This window comes from Trichechus manatus, unplaced genomic scaffold, assembly GCF_000243295.1.
Source record: "Trichechus manatus latirostris isolate Lorelei unplaced genomic scaffold, TriManLat1.0 scaffold00263, whole genome shotgun sequence".
In the NCBI taxonomy this organism is placed as follows: Eukaryota; Metazoa; Chordata; class Mammalia; order Sirenia; family Trichechidae; genus Trichechus; species Trichechus manatus.
The window spans coordinates 444,438-452,899 of record NW_004444199.1 but is presented as its reverse complement, the minus strand read 5'-3'; the positions used below and the strand labels follow the sequence as shown (position 1 = coordinate 452,899).

At 37.2% G+C, this 8,462-nt stretch overlaps 1 protein-coding gene across 1 annotated transcript in view; it reads left to right on the top strand.

Annotated features, from left to right (window-relative positions):
* Positions 1 to 8,462, top strand: part of ADGRL3 (adhesion G protein-coupled receptor L3) — a 553,170-nt gene that overhangs the window by 345,458 nt on the left and 199,250 nt on the right. The gene's annotated exons all lie outside the window — the stretch shown is intronic.

Here is an 8,462-nt window from a genome sequence, read left to right as displayed (position 1 = left end):
ATGGTCGCTGAACACCCTCTTAGCTCAGTAATGAAGTCACTCCTAAGGTTCACCCTTCAGCCAAAGATTAGACAGCCCCATAAAACAAAATGAGACTAATGGGGCACAACAGTCCAGAGACAAGAAGTAGAAGGCAGGAGGGGAGGGGAAAGCTGGTAATAGGGAACCCAAGGTCGAAAAGGGAGAGTGTTGACATGTCGTGGCATTGTTAATAAATGTCGTAAAACAATATATGTCCTAACTGTTTAATGCGAAACTACTTGTTCTTTAAACCTTCATCTAAAGTACAATAAAAAATAAATAATGTCATTACAAAAAAAAAGAGTATCCTCCAAAGAATTTTCTTCAAAGAGTCTCCCCCTAGTACCTGAGAAATTCCTGTAGCCTTGCTTTCACCTGCAGAATAAAATTTTAGATAGTTCCATATGCTTCATCTCTCTTTCTCTGCTTTGTCCCCAGACTCTGGGGCACACGTATTAAACTCCCAAGAAGCACTTCTCTGTAGGTTTAAATGAGGAGGAAGCATCAGCCTCTGTTCTGTGTATGGCAGAGGACAGGAGAGAAGAAAATGCCACAGCCCTTCAATAACTTAAATAGCCTTGACGATGGCATGAGATACCCAACTCATGCCAGTTTGTCCTTCATGGTCATATCACATGAAAAAGCTGCCAGGAGTACATGAACTTCCTCAGTGGTACCAGATTTGTCTGCTCTAGACCTCAACAGTCTTTCTTTAGCACATGTGCTCTCTGTTTTAGAAGAAACTCAGATGTTGTTGGTACTGGCCCAAAGCTGCTTCATTCTCTTCCCATCAAAAAGGCTAAATAACTCTCAGATTTCAGAATGCCTCCAAGCTTTCCAATATGCCTTCTGAACCTCATAATTAAGGGACTTGCCATACAGAGTCAATCTTCTCATTGAAGTCTCCTTTCAATCCCTGGCATTAACTGAAATGCACCTCTCCTCTGAGCACACCCTTGAGCCCTCTTTAAGGGAAAGGTATTTTCTCATACCTGTTGCACTGCTATCCATCTACTTGTTTAGTAACGAAATTAAACAAAAGACAAACCCCTCTACTGTGAGTTGACATTGACTCTTCGGTAATGGGTTTTAGGGGTTTTCTGATTTTTTGTAAGTTCGTGGCATTTAAAGTACTGCCTGAGAGTCAACTATAGGAACAGTAAAAATGATACATAGACTTTACAAGTGTCATATTGACTTCATTATAAGGTTCTTCTTATTACAACATGGAAAATAATTGTGTACTTGGCCTTTAACTTCTGTTATATAGCTTAAAAAGAATGAAAGAGTTAGAGATAGATAAATAAGTAGATAGAGAAAGGTGATTTTTATATCAGCCCATACCTGTGTTTAAATACCAAAACCCACTGTCGTCAAGTCGATTCTGACTCATAGTGACCCTATAGGACAGAGTACAACTGCCCCATAGGGCTTCCAAGGCTATAAACCTTTATAAGAGCCGACTCCCACATCTTTCTCCCACTGAGCTGCTGGTGGGTTCAAACTGCTGACCTTCTGCTTAGCAGCTAAACACTTTAGCCACCACTGCACCACCAGGGCTCCTTCTGTTTTTAAATAGATATGCTAAGGAATATTTGCATTGTTACTGGTTAGATGAAATGAAACAAAACTTAACATTTACATCTATTGACTTTTTTTAATTTTATTTTTCGTGAAAATATGCACAGCAAAAGATACACCATTTCAACAAATTTTACGTATACAATTCAGTGATATTGTTTACATTCTTTAATTTGTGTAACTGTTCTCCCTATCATTTTCCAGAGTAGTCACACCATCATTAACTTGGAGCCTTGGTGGCACGCTGGTTAAAAGCTTGGCTGCTAACTAAAAGGTCAGCAGTTCGAATCTACCAGCTGCTCCTTTGAAACCCTATGGAGCAGTTCTACTCTGTCCTATAGGGTCGCTATGAGTCAGAATTGACTCGATGGCACCGGGTTATCATTAACTTTAAATCACTGCCTCCTAAACTTCTCATCTAATCTTTGGAGATGCTGTTGTCAGTTTGATCCCACACTGATAAATCTTTGAGAGAGCACAGTGCTCAAGGCAGACATACTTTACTAATTAGGCTAAATTGTTGTTTGGTTCAAAGCAGACTTCTGGGAAAAGTTTTGTTTTAAGGTTTAAAGACTATCTCAGGGCAACAGTTTTAGGGGTTCATCCAGCTTCAGTGACTTCAGTGACTTTTTTAAAGATGTTAACCTGACTAATAACCCTCTTGTGGTCAAGTCAATTCCAACTCATAGTGACCCTATAGAACAGAGTAGAACTGCCCCATAAAGTTTCCAAGGCTGTAAATCTTTATGGAAGCAGACCACCACAGAACAGATGGTAGGTTTGGACCACTGACCTTCCGGTTAGCAGCCAAGTGCTTTAATCACTGTGCTACTAGGGCTCCTTAACATGACTATTAAAAAACAAAAAACAAACAAACAAACAAAACACCAAACCCATTGCCCTTGAGTTGATTCTTACTCATAGTGACCCTATAGAACAGAGTAGAACTGCCTATAGAGTTTCCAGGGAGTGACTGGTAGATTCAACTGCCAACCTTTGGGTTAGCAGCCGAGCTGTTACCACTGCACCACCAGTGAGTCACTTGTGCTGAGCTACACCTCAGCAAACCAAAACCTAACTTTCTATTTCTTGTAAATGCCTACCGTCCCGGGAGCCAAAATTCAAGTCAATCAATTGTCTCTCCTGGAAAGGAAAACCTAAACTAGCCCTTCGGCACTTCCCTGCTCAGTTTAACCTAGTTCAAAATTTCCTCTTAATCCCAAATAGGGAAAAGAAATGCCCACCAGCCAGTCTGAAATTGGTCCAGAATAGCTTCCTTGTTTCTTTGTGTCTGAGCTTACAAAAACGCTTCTGCTCTGTACTGTTCTTGCAAACTCTGTCTGAATTTTAGACTAGATGCTCCCCCTACTTCATGAATTACAAAAAATATACCTTTTGAGTTTGTACACAATCTAATATTGTAGGAATTTTAATTACAACAAAGATAATCATATCAATCCAAACCAAACCAAACCCACTGTCATTGAGTCGATTCTGACTCACAGCCAACCCATAGGGTTTCTGAGGCTGCAAATCTCTACGGATGCTGACTGCCACATCTTTCTCCTGCAGAGCAGCTGGTGCTTTCCAACTGGCGATCTTTTGGTTAGCAGTCGATGGCTTTAAATCATATCATTGCTCAACTAGTTAATTAAAGAATTAAAATTAAAAGTTAAAGAGTAGGAAGACCTTGTATGAGAGGAAGTAGGAGGGAGGAAGATAGAGAAGACAAGTCTGGGAGAGGATGTTCAGACGGATGGAATAGGGAGCGGAGATTTAGAAAGGTAGTAACAATAGACTTAAACATACTAACGACCATGAAGATGGCGCACGACCAGGGACAAAGTTTCCTTCTATTTTAGATGAGGTGGTCATGAGTCGGAGCCAACTGGATGGAAACTAACAACAACAAGGAATGTAACAAGAGCACACTTCCCCTGGCTAAGTAGAAAAGCTCCACCTTAGGAGTCAGACCTTGTTTTGATTCCCTGTAATACCTCTAAGTAGTAGTTTTTGATGTTAATAGTATTGTCCTTCCAAAATAATGCAGTAAATATTTCTTCACAAAATAACTACCAAAAAGATAAATTTAAGTGAGGTTGACTTTAAGGGGGAGCTAGTGGAGTCTAAGATCAAATTGGGTATATATCTTTTAAAGTGGGAGCTATAAAATGAAGCGTGATTTGTGCATTAATGGTATAGAGTCTTTTAAGTAGTACATTAAACTAGTAAAGTTATCTAGTGTTTATGATAAAATATGTACAAAGATCTTATGTTTTTGTTACTGGAAATTGGCCCAGTGGAGAGGAGGAGTGTTATTTGTTTATTTTTAAAAGTTCCTTGAACAGCTTTTGTTTCACAGTTTTATCGAATACATTTAAAGTAATTGATAAGGGGTAATGGATTTTTCCTTTCATGATGAAGGTGAATTTATACCTCTTTATGAGAAATGTAATTTGATAAAAATGTTACCATTGTGCATTTTGATGACAGTAATTTATTCCTATGAACATGCGCCATATTCAAAAAACAGTGTATTATTGAACTTATTTTATAATAGGGTGTAGCAGAGAACTTTTAAAAATTACTTTAACATCCTAAGTGTCTTTCATGATATGCATGTGGACATGAAGTGTCAATCTTTTATGTAGGTCAGTATAGTATATTAAAGTGAGACAGATATTTAGGTTAACAATATTTTGTTTCCATACACAGAGTAATAAGCGATAGTATGAATAATATAAATAAGTTTCAATATCAGTGTGACAAATGCAGTATTACTCATGGTAATATTGTTAAATAAACTTGTATCTATAAAAAATATTCATTTATCTAATTCTCAGTGAAATAAGTATTTGGAATAAAATCAAAGGACATACGTAGTCCACGCAGAACAATATGACCAGCACTTTTCTTTTTATTGACTACTTAACAAATATATATAATTCAATTCAGAATTTAAAGTATATCTTTCAGCATGTATTTATGGCCTATTCCAGTCCTATGCTTGTTGCTCAATATTTACATGGTTGCAATAATTAGACACATATTGTCAGGTCTTGTACATTTTCTTTTTTTCCTTTTGGATTTTATATAGACTCTCAGATAAACCCGTGTAGCTTATATAGTCATCATTTTCAGTGGCAATAATCTATAAATCACTTAAGCCACTTTCAAACTGCATATTTCAATTCTTTTCATCTTTTCACTAATTGATAACACAAATATACAACACTTGTATAAATATAGGAATTTTTTTGTAATATTCCTTTGGAATATATTTTTTTAAGTGGAATTATCAAGAGTAAAGTTTATAAATTTTTTTATTCTCTATGTATTTTGTTATTTACATTATAGCCCTGACTTCTCTTTGCTTGAAATTTTATATCCTGTTTTAATCTTAGTTATAGAAAATCAGTTTAGCTAATGATTTAGAGCACAAGTAACAAAAACTGTGAATTGAATTATATACTTTCTCAGGGATGGTGTGTATATGTATATTCTTTTGTTTGTAATAAATAAAAAGTCATTTTTAAATGCTTTATGAAAGTAATTTAGTAATTAAGACTTTCAATAAGTATTTTCCATCCTTTCCCTCTCCCCAGACCCCCCACCCCCACCCCTTATGTGCCTCAGGAAATCCACTTTTGATTCTTTCAAACATCCAAAGATCTCTGTCTCTCTCTCCCTGTGTCTTCCCATTAGCTTTATCTATTCCTAGACTTACCATTATTGTTAGTTGCCCTCCAGTTTATTTTGATTCATGATAACCCCATGTATACATAGTAGAACTGCTCCATAGGGTTTTCAAGGCTGTGACCTTTTAGAAGCACATCACCAGCGCTGTCTTCCAAGGCTGCTCGGGGTGGGTTTGAACTGTCAGCCTTTTGGTTAGTAATCTAGCGCTTAACCATTTGTACCACCCAGGTGGCCCACACCTATTACTAGCACTTCTGAAAAGATAATTACCAGGTATATATATATATATATATATGTATATATATAACTCAAGCTTATTCCGAGCTGTAGGTATGAATTTCCAAGTCCCTGCTTGTCATCTCTGTGTAGATAACAAACTAAAAATAGGAATTCATTTTGTAATGCATTCTACCTTTTCCATTATGGCACCACTGTCTTTTAACTCTACTGTTTATTATGATAATCTCAAACTGATCTTTCCACCTTTTCTTTCCTATTTGTTTTTCTTTTTCTATATTCTATAGACAAAGGAAAGTAAAACAGAGCTCCATTCTCTATTTCTAACCCTCAACAGAAGCTTTAATATGTACTTTGGCAGGTAATAAAAATTCTCAGCAAGGCATTCAAGGCCTGAAAACTATCACGTCTGCCTGCTTTTATAGATTTACCTACCTTTGCCTCTTATTGCACACTCACTCATACCCTGCTTTTGCAGCCCAAATTTAAATGCCTTCTCAGGTATTATTAGTCATCAGAGTACTACTATTATCCGAGATCCATCTGAAATATCATTCTTTAATTTACCAAATATTTCGTAAGTACTTATTATGTAGCAGGCACTAAGGGAATAAAAAAATGAAAACAAAATAAAACACAGTCCCTGTTCTTGGGAAACTCATTACACTAATTTGAGATTTAAAACAACACAGTTCTGTAACTGATGACAATATGAGTGGCAGTTGAGTTGCTTTGAATGATGAGTACATTCACACCAAATATAAGAAATTAAGAAAGCAAAGACAATTTATGGGGAAAGAGTAATTCTTTTCAACAAGTAGTCCTGGAACAACTGGATATCCACATGCAAAAGAATGGAGATAGACCCCTACTTTACACATCATACAAAAAATTAACTCAAAATGGATCATAAACCTAAATGCAAGGTCTAAAAAAATACAACTCTTAGAAGAAAACATTAGAGTAAATCTTTGCGATTTTTGATTAGATAATGGTTTCTTAGGTATGACGCTTAATGCACAAGCAACAAGAGAAAAAACAGATAAATTGGACTTCACCCAAATAAAAAACTTTTTGTGCTTAAAGGGACATCTTAAAGGAAGTGAAAAGACAACCCACAGATTAGAGAAAATATTTGCAAATCATATTTCTGATAAGGGGTTATCATATATATAAAGAATTCGTTTTTAAAAAAAAATTTTATTGTACTTTAGGTGAAGGTTTATAAAACAAATAGTTTCTCATTAAACAGTCAGTACAGGTATTGTTTTATGACATTGGTTAACAACCCCACAACATGTCAACACCCTCCCTTCTCAACATTGGAGGAACTGTTTTTGGTGAAAATATACATAGCCAAAGTTGCACCGTTTCAAAAGTTTCTACACGTACAATTCAGTGATATCGACTACATTCTTCCAGTTGTGCTGCTATTCTCACTATCCTTTTCCAAATTATTCTATCACCATTATCTTCAACTCATTGGCACCTAGGCTTCCCGTCAAACCTTTTGAGCTGCTGTTGTCAATTTGATCTCACATAGATAATTCTTTTTTTTTTTTTTGTACCTTGGATGAAGGTTTGCAGAACAAATAGTTTCTCATTAAACAGTGAGTACACATATTGCCCTATGACAATGATTGACAGCCCCACGACACGTCAACACTGTCCCTTCTCAAACTTGGGTTCCCTATCACCAGCTTTCCTGTCCCCTCCTACCTTCTAGTCCTGTCCCTAAACTGCTGTGCCTCACTAGTCCAGTTTTGTTTTATAAGACTGTCCAATCCCTGGCTGAACGGTGAACTTTGGGAGTGACTTCACCACTGAGCTAAAAGGGTGTCTGGGGGCCATACTCTCAGGTTCTCCAGTCTCTGTCAGGCCAGTAAATCTGGTCTTTTGTTTTTGTGAGCTGGAGTATTGTTGTACATCCTTTTCCAGCTCTGTCCAGGACCCTGTATTGTGATCCTGGTCAGAGCAATCGGTGGTGGTAGCCGGGCACCATCTATCTGTACTGGACTCAGTTTGGTGGAGGCCGAGGTAGCTGTGGTCCATTAGTCCTTTGAACTAATCTTTTCCTTGTATCTTGTTCTCTTCATTCTCCCTTGCTCCTGAAGGTGTGAGACCAGTAGAGTATCTTAGATGGCTGCTCACAGGCTTTTAAGACCGCAGACACTACTCACCAAGGTAGAATGTAGAACATAGTCTTTATAAACTGTTATGCCAACTGAGCTAGATGTTCCCCAAGACCATGGTCCCCACAGCCCTCCGCCCAGCAATTCAGTCCCTCAGGGAGTTTAGAAATGTCTATGGAGCTTCCATGACCTTTCCTTGTACAAGTTGTGTTGGCTTCCCCAGTATGGTGTACTGTCGTACCCTTCACCAAAGTTAGCACATATCTATTGTCTATTTAGTTCCCCCCCTACCCCTCCCATCCCTCCCATCCCTCGTAACCAACAAAGGTTGTTTCTTTTTGTGTGTAAACTTTTTCATGAGTTTTTACAGTAGAGGTCTCATACAATATTTGTCCTTTTGTGATTGACTAATTTCACTCAGCGTAATGTCCTCCAGTTTCACCCATGTTATGAGATGCTTCACGGTTTCATCATTGTTCTTTATCGTTGCATAATACTCCATTGTGTGTATGTACTATAGTTTGTTTATCCATTCTTCAGTTGATGGGCATCTAGGTTGTTTCCATCTTTTTGCTATTTTGAACAGTGCTGCAATGAACATGGGTGTGCATATGTCTATTTATGTGACAGCTCTTATTTCTCTAGGATATATTCCTCGGAGTGGGATTGCATTTTGTACTGCTTTTTGTTTTTTTTTTTTTGTGGTGCTGAGATTTTCTTTATTCGTCTTACTTTCCTGTGCTGAGTTCCTTTTGTTTGTGGATTTTTTTTTCATTTCTTTTGTTTTTGTAA